The sequence below is a fragment of the Onthophagus taurus genome, chromosome 5 (assembly GCF_036711975.1).
Source record: "Onthophagus taurus isolate NC chromosome 5, IU_Otau_3.0, whole genome shotgun sequence".
NCBI classification, from domain to species: domain Eukaryota; kingdom Metazoa; phylum Arthropoda; class Insecta; order Coleoptera; family Scarabaeidae; genus Onthophagus; species Onthophagus taurus.
In genome coordinates this window covers 2647840-2663637 of record NC_091970.1, presented here as the reverse complement: position 1 = coordinate 2663637, position 15798 = coordinate 2647840, and the positions used below count along the sequence as shown (strand labels likewise).

The 15798-nt window shown below is 36.8% G+C and overlaps 1 protein-coding gene and 1 long non-coding RNA gene across 5 annotated transcripts in view; one reads left to right on the top strand and one right to left on the bottom strand.

Annotated features, from left to right (window-relative positions):
- LOC111426588 (jim lovell) overlaps positions 1–15798 on the top strand; it is a 123342-nt gene that overhangs the window by 12781 nt on the left and 94763 nt on the right. For 3 of the 4 annotated variants that reach the window (XM_071196202.1, XM_071196206.1, XM_071196204.1), the window contains one exon: positions 1663–1756. The gene's annotated coding sequence lies outside the window, so the exon portion shown is untranslated. Of the gene's footprint in view, positions 1–1662; positions 1761–15798 lie in introns of all 4 variants that reach the window. The other variant, XM_071196203.1, reaches the window with a different exon arrangement.
- Positions 1–15798, bottom strand: part of LOC111426591 (uncharacterized) — an 85215-nt gene that overhangs the window by 7557 nt on the left and 61860 nt on the right. The gene's annotated exons all lie outside the window — the stretch shown is intronic.

Here is a 15798-nt window from a genome sequence, read left to right as displayed (position 1 = left end):
TAAAACCTCGATATAACGGATTAATACAGCGAAGGAGGTGTACGTTATATGAAATTTTTTTTAATTTACACTTTAAATTGTTTATTATGAAAGTAGAGCTAACACTAGACCTTGAACTAGACACATTCGGGTTTAGCCGCACGTCTTTTAAGACGGCTAAACCCGAATGATTCTAGTTCTAGGTCTTGTGTTAGTTCTAGTGATAGTGTAGTGCAATACTAGAATTAACACTAGACCTAGAGCTAGAATCATTCGGGTTTAGCCGCACGTCTCTCAAGACGGCTAAACCAGAATGATTCTAGTTCAAGGTCTAGTGTTAGTTCTAGTTTTAATTCAATGAAAAATATACAATAATGAATAATAACTAAGGTTAGAACTAACACTAGCATTAGAACCAACACTAGACATAGAACTAGAATCATTCAGATTTAGTCGCACGTCTTTCAAGACGGCTAAACCCGAATGATTCTTGCTCTGGTCTTCTGTTAATTCTAGTGTCTATCTTTCAAACACTTCAGCATTCATTTCTTCATGGTAATCGGTTGTCTTTTTATCTTCGAAAAGCAATAAGTCATTCTCCACAAAACCAGCTTCAGATCGTATGTGCAAAATAATAAGCTTGTCGTTGACTAATACTGTTATCCACCCAAATTATGTGTTTGGTATGATCTTCGTTTAGCCATGATTCATCCAAATCGTATATTGGCCGATTTTGGCGACGATAATCTTGAATTATCATCAAATACCTTCTTCTCCACCTAATTATATCATCACGTTCTATCAAAACACTCTTTCGATCTCTCTTCATCTACCTACAATAATTAATAAATCATATTTAATCATATCAGGGTACCTTAAGTATAACTTGTGCAATGTTGAACAGTTTCAGTCAATACTTTATCAAGGGTAGGAAGTTGGGCAGCAATTTATGAGTGCCTTCCAGAATTTTGCTTAGGTGGACTAACTTGTCACTTATCCTTATATTCTCGTATAGTCATGGTCTATAAAAAGTCATGGTTCTGATGCAGTTCAAGTTTTTTAACATTGGCGTCTACGAGCATCCTTGATTTATACATCATTTAGAATAGATAACTTATTCTAATTACAAGACCAGAGTTAGTTCGATGAAGAGGAAGCCTATATCCATGGCCAGCCAGATCCCCACACTTAACTGTTTGAATATTTATTTATGGGGGTGGTTAATGGTTCAAACTCAACCTACAACCAGACAAAACATGGAAAATAGGATTCGGAATGCTTTTCACAACCTACCAAGAGTAGAAATTGAAGGCGCACTTTTTTCCACGCAAGAGAGGCTCTAGCAATAGATAGAACATGGCTCGTAGAATTTGAGTATTTAAGGAGGCATTAAACAAATTTTTAGAAGCATTTAGAAGACTTTTTATCTTCTAAACTAAGGCACATAAAAAACTTTAGTTATTACATTTTTGACCGCAAGTCTCTACAATGAGTAGTTTTCGAGATAAAGTAATTTGCACGCTTATTTGGCCATTTTGTACATCTTTTGACTAATGAAGTGATTAATGTTATATCATGTTATATCATCATATTTTAGTATACGCTTTGTGTTTCTTTCTATATTATCTAAATATTTATTTTATTTTTGATTATTTTATACAATCTGATTTTCTTTTTTTTTAGGTTTTCGTGCTTGAACACGTTATGACATGTTCAGAGCCAGGTTGTAGCTATTTTTAAGAACAACTCATGATTCTCCATTACATCTCAACCCGCAGTAAGTGTTTCTTGTTCATTATTTTTGTCAATTTTTAAACGTTTTGTTAACGCATTACCAACTATGCACGATTTAAATCGCAATTTGAAAAGTCAACCCTGAAAGGGTATAGTGTATATATAGTTTTTTTTTCTGTAATACTTGTCAATGTAAATTTTTTAGAGTTTCTGTTGGTATTATCTATGACCTTTATAAAATTTATGTTGTTTTCCTGATTTTTAGTAACATTTTCAGTAAGTAAATAGTTGAGATTACTAATCAATTTTTAGATAAATACGATTTTAACGAAGTACAGATTGGTTGTAAAAACGTGCTACAAAGTAATTAAATAGAACAAAATACCTTTTCTAGGTAAATAAATGGCAAATAAACACCCCACAACATTTTTTATGCACCTTTTCTTATTGAATAACGAAAGCTCAAACGTCAGTGTGACATATTTATTTCAAAACATGATTAAACAAAACTCCCTGTTAATTTTGCCAACTTTACAACAATTTGACAGGTATTATAGAAGAAAAATGAACTAGACTTTATTTTTTAATTCTGAGAAGTAAAAGTAAAAAAATGAAATGAATACCAGAAAGGATTTTAAGTAAACTGTAGTTACGAATTTAATTACTTATTTGTTTAAACATAATAAAAACCAGGGCGTATCTACTTACTTTGCCGAGGTAGTTGTTCGTCGGCAGCCTCGATTTCTCAATGATATGTTGTTATTAAAGACGTATGGTTACTGCCTCGACAGCAGGTTACCTCGGATTCTAAATGACATGTTGTTATTGAAAACGTAGAACTACTGCCTCGGCAGCAGGCTGCCTCGGTTTCCAAATGTTATGTTGTTATTGAAAACGTAGAATTACTCCTCGGCAGCACGGCTGCCTCGGGTTCTAAATGATATGATGTTATTGAAAACGTAGAACTACTGCCTCGCCAGCAGGCTGCCTCGGTTTCTAAATAGTATGGTGTTATTGAAAATATAGAACTACTGCCTTGGCAGCATAGCTGCCTCGGTTTTTAAATAACATTAACACTATCACTACCATCCTTAATTTATACATAATATAGATAACTGTTTCTAATTCCAGGACTAGAGTTAGTCCGTTATATCGAGGTTTAACTGTATTTTTAAAAAATACAGTTATTTGACATGTTGTTATTGAAAACGTAGGACTACTGCCTCGGCAGCAGGCTGCCTCGGTTTCCAAATGTTATGTTGTTATTGAAAACGTAGAACTACTGCCTCGGCAGCAGGCTGCCTCGGTTTCCAAATGTTATCTTGTTATTGAAAACGTAGAACTACTGCCTCGGCAGCAGGCTGCCTCGGTTTCCAAATGTTATCTTGTTATTGAAAACGTAGAATTACTCCACGGCAGCACGGCTGCCTCGGTTTCTAAATGATATGATGTTATTGAAAACGTAGAACTACTGCCTCGGCAGCAGGCTGCCTCGGTTTCTAAATAGTATGGTGTTATTGAAAATATAGAACTACTGCCTCGGCAGCATAGCTGCCTCGGTTTTTAAATAACATTAACACTATCACTACCATCCTTAATTTATACATAACATAGACAACTGTTTCTAATTCCAGGACTAGAGTTAGTCCGTTATATCGAGGTTTAACTGTATTTTCAAAAAATACAGTTATTTGACATGTTGTTATTGAAAACGTAGAACTACTGCCTCGGCTGCAGGCTGCCTCGGTTTCCAAATGTTATGTTGTTATTGAAAACGTAGAACTACTGCCTCGGCAGCAGGCTGCCTCGGTTTCCAAATGTTATGTTGTTATTGAAAACGTAGAACTACTGCCTCGGCAGCAGGCTGCCCCGGTTTCTAAATAGTATGGTGTTATTGAAAATATAGAACTACTGCCTCGGCAGCATAGCAGCCTCGATTTTTAAATAACATTAACACTATCACTACCATCCTTGATTTATACATAATATAGATAACTGTTTCTAATTCCAGGACTAGAGTTAGTCCGTTATATCGAGGTTTAACTGTATTTTTTAAAAATACAGTTATTTGACATGTTGTTATTGAAAACGTAGAACTACTGCCTCGGCAGCAGGCTGCCTCGGTTTCCAAATGTTATGTTGTTATTGAAAACGTAGAACTACTGCCTCGGCAGCAGGCTGCCTCGGTTTCCAAATGTTATGTTGTTTTTGAAAACGTAGAACTACTGCCTCGGCAGCAGGCTGCTTCGGTTTCTAAATAGTATGGTGTTATTGAAAATATAGAACTACTGCCTCGGTTTTTAAATAACATTAACACTATCACTACCATCCTTAATTTATACATAACATAGACAACTGTTTCTAATTCCAGTACTAGAGTTAGTCCGTTATATCGAGGTTTAACTGTATTTTTAAAAAATACAGTTATTTGACATGTTGTTATTGAAAACGTAGAACTACTGCCTCGGCTGCAGGCTGCCTCGGTTTCCAAATGTTATGTTGTTATTGAAAACGTAGAACTACTGCCTCGGCAGCAGGCTGCCTCGGTTTCCAAATGTTATGTTGTTATTGAAAACGTAGAACTACTGCCTCGGCAGCAGGCTGCCTCGGTTTCCAAATGTTATGTTGTTTTTGAAAACGTAGAACTACTGCCTCGGCAGCAGGCTGCTTCGGTTTCTAAATAGTATGGTGTTATTGAAAATATAGAACTACTGCCTCGGTTTTTAAATAACATTAACACTATCACTACCATCCTTAATTTATACATAACATAGACAACTGTTTCTAATTCCAGTACTAGAGTTAGTCCGTTATATCGAGGTTTAACTGTATTTTTAAAAAATACAGTTATTTGACATGTTGTTATTGAAAACGTAGAACTACTGCCTCGGCTGCAGGCTGCCTCGGTTTCCAAATGTTATGTTGTTATTGAAAACGTAGAACTACTGCCTCGGCAGCAGGCTGCCCCGGTTTCTAAATAGTATGGTGTTATTGAAAATATAGAACTACTGCCTCGGCAGCATAGCAGCCTCGGTTTTTAAATAACATTAACACTATCACTACCATCCTTGATTTATACATAATATAGATAACTGTTTCTAATTCCAGGACTAGAGTTAGTCCGTTATATCCAGGTTTAACTGTATTTTTAAAAAATACAGTTATTTGACATGTTGTTATTGAAAACGTAGAACTACTGCCTCGGCTGCAGGCTGCCTCGGTTTCCAAATGTTATGTTGTTATTGAAAACGTAGAACTACTGCCTCGGCAGCAGGCTGCCTCGGTTTCCAAATGTTATGTTGTTATTGAAAACGTAGAACTACTGCCTCGGCAGCAGGCTGCCACGGTTTCTACATAGTATGGTGTTATTGAAAATATAGAACTACTGCCTCGGCAGCATAGCAGCCTCGGTTTTTAAATAACATTAACACTATCACTACCATCCTTGATTTATACATAATATAGATAACTGTTTCTAATTCCAGGACTAGAGTTAGTCCGTTATATCGAGGTTTAACTGTATTTTTTAAAAATACAGTTATTTGACATGTTGTTATTGAAAACGTAGAACTACTGCCTCGGCAGCAGGCTGCCTCGGTTTCCAAATGTTATGTTGTTATTGAAAACGTAGAACTACTGCCTCGGCAGCAGGCTGCCTCGGTTTCCAAATGTTATGTTGTTTTTGAAAACGTAGAACTACTGCCTCGGCAGCAGGCTGCTTCGGTTTCTAAATAGTATGGTGTTATTGAAAATATAGAACTACTGCCTCGGTTTTTAAATAACATTAACACTATCACTACCATCCTTAATTTATACATAACATAGACAACTGTTTCTAATTCCAGTACTAGAGTTAGTCCGTTATATCGAGGTTTAACTGTATTTTTAAAAAATACAGTTATTTGACATGTTGTTATTGAAAACGTAGAACTACTGCCTCGGCTGCAGGCTGCCTCGGTTTCCAAATGTTATGTTGTTATTGAAAACGTAGAACTACTGCCTCGGCAGCAGGCTGCCTCGGTTTCCAAATGTTATGTTGTTATTGAAAACGTAGAACTACTGCCTCGGCAGCAGGCTGCCTCGGTTTCCAAATGTTATGTTGTTTTTGAAAACGTAGAACTACTGCCTCGGCAGCAGGCTGCTTCGGTTTCTAAATAGTATGGTGTTATTGAAAATATAGAACTACTGCCTCGGTTTTTAAATAACATTAACACTATCACTACCATCCTTAATTTATACATAACATAGACAACTGTTTCTAATTCCAGTACTAGAGTTAGTCCGTTATATCGAGGTTTAACTGTATTTTTAAAAAATACAGTTATTTGACATGTTGTTATTGAAAACGTAGAACTACTGCCTCGGCTGCAGGCTGCCTCGGTTTCCAAATGTTATGTTGTTATTGAAAACGTAGAACTACTGCCTCGGCAGCAGGCTGCCCCGGTTTCTAAATAGTATGGTGTTATTGAAAATATAGAACTACTGCCTCGGCAGCATAGCAGCCTCGGTTTTTAAATAACATTAACACTATCACTACCATCCTTGATTTATACATAATATAGATAACTGTTTCTAATTCCAGGACTAGAGTTAGTCCGTTATATCCAGGTTTAACTGTATTTTTAAAAAATACAGTTATTTGACATGTTGTTATTGAAAACGTAGAACTACTGCCTCGGCTGCAGGCTGCCTCGGTTTCCAAATGTTATGTTGTTATTGAAAACGTAGAACTACTGCCTCGGCAGCAGGCTGCCTCGGTTTCCAAATGTTATGTTGTTATTGAAAACGTAGAACTACTGCCTCGGCAGCAGGCTGCCACGGTTTCTACATAGTATGGTGTTATTGAAAATATAGAACTACTGCCTCGGCAGCATAGCAGCCTCGGTTTTTAAATAACATTAACACTATCACTACCATCCTTGATTTATACATAATATAGATAACTGTTTCTAATTCCAGGACTAGAGTTAGTCCGTTATATCGAGGTTTAACTGTATTTTTTAAAAATACAGTTATTTGACATGTTGTTATTGAAAACGTAGAACTACTGCCTCGGCAGCAGGCTGCCTCGGTTTCCAAATGTTATGTTGTTATTGAAAACGTAGAACTACTGCCTCGGCAGCAGGCTGCCTCGGTTTCCAAATGTTATGTTGTTTTTGAAAACGTAGAACTACTGCCTCGGCAGCAGGCTGCTTCGGTTTCTAAATAGTATGGTGTTATTGAAAATATAGAACTACTGCCTCGGTTTTTAAATAACATTAACACTATCACTACCATCCTTAATTTATACATAACATAGACAACTGTTTCTAATTCCAGGACTAGAGTTAGTCCGTTATATCGAGGTTTAACTGTATTTTTAAAAAATACAGTTATTTGACATGTTGTTATTGAAAACGTAGAACTACTGCCTCGGCTGCAGGCTGCCTCGGTTTCCAAATGTTATGTTGTTATTGAAAACGTAGAACTACTGCCTCGGCAGCAGGCTGCCTCGGTTTCCAAATGTTATGTTGTTATTGAAAACGTAGAACTACTGCCTCGGCAGCAGGCTGCCCCGGTTTCTAAATAGTATGGTGTTATTGAAAATATAGAACTACTGCCTCGGCAGCATAGCAGCCTCGGTTTTTAAATAACATTAACACTATCACTACCATCCTTGATTTATACATAATATAGATAACTGTTTCTAATTCCAGGACTAGAGTTAGTCCGTTATATCCAGGTTTAACTGTATTTTTAAAAAATACAGTTATTTGACATGTTGTTATTGAAAACGTAGAACTACTGCCTCGGCTGCAGGCTGCCTCGGTTTCCAAATGTTATGTTGTTATTGAAAACGTAGAACTACTGCCTCGGCAGCAGGCTGCCTCGGTTTCCAAATGTTATGTTGTTATTGAAAACGTAGAACTACTGCCTCGGCAGCAGGCTGCCTCGGTTTCCAAATGTTATGTTGTTTTTGAAAACGTAGAACTACTGCCTCGGCAGCAGGCTGCTTCGGTTTCTAAATAGTATGGTGTTATTGAAAATATAGAACTACTGCCTCGGTTTTTAAATAACATTAACACTATCACTACCATCCTTAATTTATACATAACATAGACAACTGTTTCTAATTCCAGTACTAGAGTTAGTCCGTTATATCGAGGTTTAACTGTATTTTTAAAAAATACAGTTATTTGACATGTTGTTATTGAAAACGTAGAACTACTGCCTCGGCTGCAGGCTGCCTCGGTTTCCAAATGTTATGTTGTTATTGAAAACGTAGAACTACTGCCTCGGCAGCAGGCTGCCCCGGTTTCTAAATAGTATGGTGTTATTGAAAATATAGAACTACTGCCTCGGCAGCATAGCAGCCTCGGTTTTTAAATAACATTAACACTATCACTACCATCCTTGATTTATACATAATATAGATAACTGTTTCTAATTCCAGGACTAGAGTTAGTCCGTTATATCCAGGTTTAACTGTATTTTTAAAAAATACAGTTATTTGACATGTTGTTATTGAAAACGTAGAACTACTGCCTCGGCTGCAGGCTGCCTCGGTTTCCAAATGTTATGTTGTTATTGAAAACGTAGAACTACTGCCTCGGCTGCAGGCTGCCTCGGTTTCCAAATGTTATGTTGTTATTGAAAACGTAGAACTACTGCCTCGGCAGCAGGCTGCCCCGGTTTCTAAATAGTATGGTGTTATTGAAAATATAGAACTACTGCCTCGGCAGCATAGCAGCCTCGGTTTTTAAATAACATTAACACTATCACTACCATCCTTGATTTATACATAATATAGATAACTGTTTCTAATTCCAGGACTAGAGTTAGTCCGTTATATCCAGGTTTAACTGTATTTTTAAAAAATACAGTTATTTGACATGTTGTTATTGAAAACGTAGAACTACTGCCTCGGCTGCAGGCTGCCTCGGTTTCCAAATGTTATGTTGTTATTGAAAACGTAGAACTACTGCCTCGGCAGCAGGCTGCCTCGGTTTCCAAATGTTATGTTGTTATTGAAAACGTAGAACTACTGCCTCGGCAGCAGGCTGCCACGGTTTCTACATAGTATGGTGTTATTGAAAATATAGAACTACTGCCTCGGCAGCATAGCAGCCTCGGTTTTTAAATAACATTAACACTATCACTACCATCCTTGATTTATACATAATATAGATAACTGTTTCTAATTCCAGTTCTAGAGTTAGTCCGTTATATCGAGGTTTAACTGTATTTTTAAAAAATACAGTTATTTGACATGTTGTTATTGAAAACGTAGAACTACTGCCTCGGCAGCAGGCTGCCTCGGTTTCCAAATGTTATGTTGTTATTGAAAACGTAGAACTACTGCCTCGGCAGCAGGCTGCCTCGGTTTCCAAATGTTATGTTGTTTTTGAAAACGTAGAACTACTGCCTCGGCAGCAGGCTGCTTCGGTTTCTAAATAGTATGGTGTTATTGAAAATATAGAACTACTGCCTCGGTTTTTAAATAACATTAACACTATCACTACCATCCTTAATTTATACATAACATAGACAACTGTTTCTAATTCCAGGACTAGAGTTAGTCCGTTATATCGAGGTTTAACTGTATTTTTAAAAAATACAGTTATTTGACATGTTGTTATTGAAAACGTAGAACTACTGCCTCGGCAGCAGGCTGCTTCGGTTTCTAAATAGTATGGTGTTATTGAAAATATAGAACTACTGCCTCGGCAGCATAGCTGCCTCGGTTTTTAAATAACATTAACACTATCACTACCATCCTTATTTTATACATAATATAGACAACTGTTTCTAATTCCAGGACTAGCGTTAGTCCGTTATATCGAGGTTTAACTGTATTTTTAAAAAATACAGTTATTTGACATGTTGTTATTGAAAACGTAGAACTACTGCCTCGGCAGCAGGCTGCCTCGGTTTCCAAATGTTATGTTGTTATTGAAAACGTAGAACTACTGCCTCGGCAGCAGGCTGCCTCGGTTTCCAAATGTTATGTTGTTTTTGAAAACGTAGAACTACTGCCTCGGCAGCAGGCTGCTTCGGTTTCTAAATAGTATGGTGTTATTGAAAATATAGAACTACTGCCTCGGTTTTTAAATAACATTAACACTATCACTACCATCCTTAATTTATACATAACATAGACAACTGTTTCTAATTCCAGGACTAGAGTTAGTCCGTTATATCGAGGTTTAACTGTATTTTTAAAAAATACAGTTATTTGACATGTTGTTATTGAAAACGTAGAACTACTGCCTCGGCAGCAGGCTGCTTCGGTTTCTAAATAGTATGGTGTTATTGAAAATATAGAACTACTGCCTCGGTTTTTAAATAACATTAACACTATCACTACCATCCTTAATTTATACATAACATAGACAACTGTTTCTAATTCCAGGACTAGAGTTAGTCCGTTATATCGAGGTTTAACTGTATTTTTAAAAAATACAGTTATTTGACATGTTGTTATTGAAAACGTAGAACTACTGCCTCGGCAGCAGGCTGCTTCGGTTTCTAAATAGTATGGTGTTATTGAAAATATAGAACTACTGCCTCGGCAGCATAGCTGCCTCGGTTTTTAAATAACATTAACACTATCACTACCATCCTTATTTTATACATAATATAGACAACTGTTTCTAATTCCAGGACTAGCGTTAGTCCGTTATATCGAGGTTTAACTGTATTTTTAAAAAATACAGTTATTTGACATGTTGTTATTGAAAACGTAGAACTACTGCCTCGGCAGCAGGCTGCCTCGGTTTCCAAATGTTATGTTGTTATTGAAAACGTAGAACTACTGCCTCGGCAGCAGGCTGCCTCGGTTTCCAAATGTTATGTTGTTTTTGAAAACGTAGAACTACTGCCTCGGCAGCAGGCTGCTTCGGTTTCTAAATAGTATGGTGTTATTGAAAATATAGAACTACTGCCTCGGTTTTTAAATAACATTAACACTATCACTACCATCCTTAATTTATACATAACATAGACAACTGTTTCTAATTCCAGGACTAGAGTTAGTCCGTTATATCGAGGTTTAACTGTATTTTTAAAAAATACAGTTATTTGACATGTTGTTATTGAAAACGTAGAACTACTGCCTCGGCAGCAGGCTGCTTCGGTTTCTAAATAGTATGGTGTTATTGAAAATATAGAACTACTGCCTCGGTTTTTAAATAACATTAACACTATCACTACCATCCTTAATTTATACATAACATAGACAACTGTTTCTAATTCCAGGACTAGAGTTAGTCCGTTATATCGAGGTTTAACTGTATTTTTAAAAAATACAGTTATTTGACATGTTGTTATTGAAAACGTAGAACTACTGCCTCGGCAGCAGGCTGCTTCGGTTTCTAAATAGTATGGTGTTATTGAAAATATAGAACTACTGCCTCGGCAGCATAGCTGCCTCGGTTTTTAAATAACATTAACACTATCACTACCATCCTTATTTTATACATAATATAGACAACTGTTTCTAATTCCAGGACTAGCGTTAGTCCGTTATATCGAGGTTTAACTGTATTTTTAAAAAATACATTTAAAAAGTTATCTTCCCGGATTTGTATTACCAAAAGGGTCGAGACCTTCTTAGCACATTAAAGTGGGATCGGTTTAACGCGAGCAGCGATCTTAAGAAAGGAAAAAAAATCAAACGGGGCCATTCGTAATAATAATAAACGGGGCCCCCTCCCATAGATAGGTTTAAGATAGGCTACGTTTCGCGGCGGCGGCGGTGAGTATCTCGCGGGGCCCATCGGCGGCGGCGGCGGCGTCGTCGTCGCGGGGACCCCGCGCCAACGAAATAAATGGGAATTAAATTACGGGTCATTGTTTCTTCAAGATAAATATTTAATACCCGTTCGCCGGGCGGGGCTCTCGTCTTATCGCCGCGCGCGCCGCCCGCCATCTCGCGGCAATGACACCGCGGGATCGCGTTCTCTCCATCCCCCTTTGAACCGCTTAAGGGGGCCCACGGACCACGCTTGACCGCGGCTAGTTAACGTAATCGCAAGGGATCATCACCGGACCAAGCCGCTAATTACTATAGAGATATCGGGCGGTGTTTCTTGTGCTGTACCGAACACCTCTTTCTTCTTCTTTTGAATCATCGTTTTCTCTTCTTCTTTTGTATCGCTCCGAGATAGACGCGACGCGACGGGTTAAAGATGGCTCTATCGCGATTGGTTACAATCGGATCGGAAAAGAGACACAGACAGATCGCGAAAGAAATTAGATTAAAAACAAAAAAAAATTTATTTAAATTTTAATCGAATTAATATTCGAGATTTTGGGGTTGCCGCGAAAATGAGTGACGGCTTCCTCCAAACTTCTTATTCACACGTTAAAATAGCAAGGCTTTAACAACGGGTGCCAACAATGCCTACTTGATCTCTCCAAATGGATGGATATATCTCTTTCTCTGAAAACTTGATGCCGGCGAGGAAGCGGAGAAGTCTTGAAATGAGTTAATTGAATCCGAGCTATCACAAATTTCAAACACACACCGCCGTCCACTTTTTATCGAAACGCCCCTTTACTCCCGACCTCGCGGAGATTCGACTTTACAAAATAATTATAAACTTGGTCGAAATCGCGACGATGAAGAACGAATTTTCACGACGCCGAAAGATTTATGAGGACGGAAAATCTGCGAAAGGGGATGGAAATTTGCCGATCCTTTTGCAAGGGGGATAAATATGCATAAGGAGATCGAGGTAATTACTTTTATTAGTTTAAATGAGCTCTCACGGGTCTCCATCTTACGGGATAAACACACAGACACAACATCAACCGGTCGAAACGTTATGTTTTACTTGTCTTAACTTACTTCAAATCTTCAAAATATACGAATTTAAACTTTAATTTCATCTTTTAATGTAGACATTTTCAAAATTTAATCATTTGTATTCTATTAATTAATCATCTTTATACACTTGTGGGAGATCTTGTAATTCGTTTTTGACAGATATCAGGTATTTAGTATTAGGTTAAAAGGCACTTTTCTTCAATTGGGAAGATCTACACCTCCATCTTTACGTTGGCAAACTGTATTTAGTTTTCTGCAAATAGTTTCCAGTTTTTTGCCAACTGAATTGAGTCATCTGCCAATAGTATTTGATCTTTTGCAAGATTCTAGCCTCGTCTTCTACAAATAGTACCTAGTCTACTGGCAGTTATATCCGACTTTCGATTAGTAGCACCTGGTTTATGACATTCTATTGAGTCTAATTAGTCTTCTGCCAGCGGTTTCAAATCATTTGCCATCAACATAAAGACTTACACCGACAATATTTATTCTTCTACTTAAAATTTATTTGATATTCTGTAAGCAATTTCGTTCTATTTGGAGTATCCTTCACTGGTATTTCTAGTCTCTTGCCAGTTGTATCTAATCTTTTGCCAGCAGTATCAAGTCTTCTTGCACCATTTTACTGATAAGGTGCAATCTAGTAGTAGTATTTATCTTGAATCTTAATATAAAGACTTAATTATTAAGGTATTAAGTAAGATTGTCTCTATTTTGTAAATTATAATTGAATTTTTTAATTTCTTCATTATTATTATAATTCCTTTTTAGTTTCTTTAATTACCATCGTAAAGAAAACAAGAAATACTTTAAAATGAGCCCAAACTCGATGGGGTTACCTTAAAAAACACTCGAGATATAACCTAAATTAAAAACAAAAACAATCGACGATCGTTGTTTTTAAAATAATCCTATCTCGTTTGTTTTTGAAGATAACCCCATCGAGTTTGGGCTCATTTTAAAGGATTTTTAATGAAGATTAAGAATTTGTTATAAATTTTTTGATTTTTTTTAATTTTATAAAAACTTTTTTTTTTAAATAATTTTTTTTTAAAAAAAGGTTTCATTTGATTCAATTTTTTTCCCATTTTTTTCTTTTTCTTCATTTTTATTTCTTCTTCACGTACGACCGACTCCCGATAATTTTCTTCCGTCAATCAATTCTTCTCGCCTTCTGCCTTCGCCTCCCCATTCCCCCCATCGGGTTCTCGTGGTGGTTCTTCATTCACAATCGTTCTACTTCTGTGGATCTCGTCTACTTCTTCTTCGGCGTCGTCGATCGTCGACCTTTTCCTGCACCTGACTCTCCGGTGCTGGCCGAGTTTTTTTTTCGTTATCGTCGTCCTGCCGCAGGATCCATGTGAAGAACCAAATTGGCTGGCCAGTGTCGGTGCCCATAGAGCATGACACCTTTTGTGTACTCACTGCGACGTTGGCACACCTGTCGACTTCTTCTTCTTCATCGACGAGGTGGTAAAGATCTTTAGATCTCTCTACCCATGCGTGGGAAACTCTATTTTTATTTTTATTTCTTAAATAAGTTTTTATTTGGGTTATAAAGTATTTATAAGTTTCCTTATTTTCCATTAGGGCGAAAAAGAAATCTCCCAAAGGAACATTAAACCTTAATTAAGGAGAAAAAATTCATAATCCTCCTTAAAAATCCTTTGAAATGAGTCCAAACACGATGGGGGTATTTCCAAAAACAAACTAGATATGACAAGTTAAAATTTGGCGATCGTCGATTGTTTTTTGGAATTATTTTGGGGATATCTCCGATGTTTTTTGAGATAACCCCGTCGTGTTTGGGCTCATTTTAAATGATTTTTTATTTATTTAACGAAATTATAATTATTTTTTTTGAATAATTTAATTATATGAAGGGGGATAAAAGTTTAAAAGGTTTCGAAGCCGTCGAAAAGAAAATGTAGAGCTACGCGGCGTCTAAAATAATCCAATTCGAGTTTATAAATTACTTTCCATATTGTGTTCGTCGACTGACTTCAAAACAATTAAAATATTCCATTACCGCGAATGGGGAAGTTTCGCGAGCTTTTTATTTGTGCCTTTTAATTCGGCGAAAAGAAAAAAAGACTTTTTTCTCTTTTATCGCTCGATAATCTCGTTAGATATTTATGTATTAGATTAAAAATAAAGAAAACAATTAATTTGCGTATTGTTACGCTCTAATAAACCTCTTCACATATCGAAAATGCTTACTTTCACCTTACTCGAGTGTTTAATGATAATGTAAAAATGTACTACTATTTATTATTTTTTTTTGTTTAAGAGAGGTGGAATTATGAGGGATTAACAAGAGCAAACAAGTTTTTCTTGGCGGAAACTTTAAAGCGACCCCCCCGCCTCCGACTCCGTATTCCGTGTAAACCGCCCGCGCTCGTACTAATTGGGAAAATTTCTCATTCCGCGTTAAAATTAAACCGTAACGAAATTTTCAAAAATTCATCTCGCAAAAAAATCAAAAATTGATATTGTACGCCCAATACCACTCTAACAGTATCTAAATAAGCAGGTCTTGTATTTTTAACACGCGCAAAGATACGATTTCATGTCCGATTGGACATGATCCACTCTGTGAGCTCAACCGGACGGCGATTTCCCACACTTTTTTCACGACTTCGCGGTCCATGGAGAAAGCAACAGTCCCTCGCCATGACGAAACGTTGTATAATAAGTCAGCGACCATAGAAAAAGATTTGTTCTATATGTACTTTTAACTTTAAAGGATTTTTCTCGATATTTTTTTTTTAAATTGAAACAATTCGAAATGTTAAGACAATAGGCGCTGAGTGAACAAAGAGGAGAAGGGTGGCGGCTTGGAAAATGGAAGGAGGGGAGTCGGTGGTGTGAGAATTTTAATTTGTAACCGGCGCGAAAATATATAAATGTAATATTTCAACCAACGTTCTCTAAGTTATATTGCACGAGGAGGAGATATTCGAAAACCCTTTCTTTTCTCCCTTTCTCCTTCTTCCGCCGTCTTCTAATTCTTCAGCTTTCCGTCCGTTCTTAATTCCGGCTTACGTCCCGGCGGAAATCAAAATTAAAACCCGCGTTATTTCTTGTAAACCTCCACAGATTTCGAAGAGGGACGGGAAGTAATTACTAAAAGAAGTAAATAAATACTTATATAAATGTTTCTAATTTTTAAAATTTAAACAATTTGACGTGGAATAGATTCTAATAAAAGAAATTGTAAAATAATCACTATTTAATCGTATCAGGTCATCCATAACCATAAATTACCATCAATC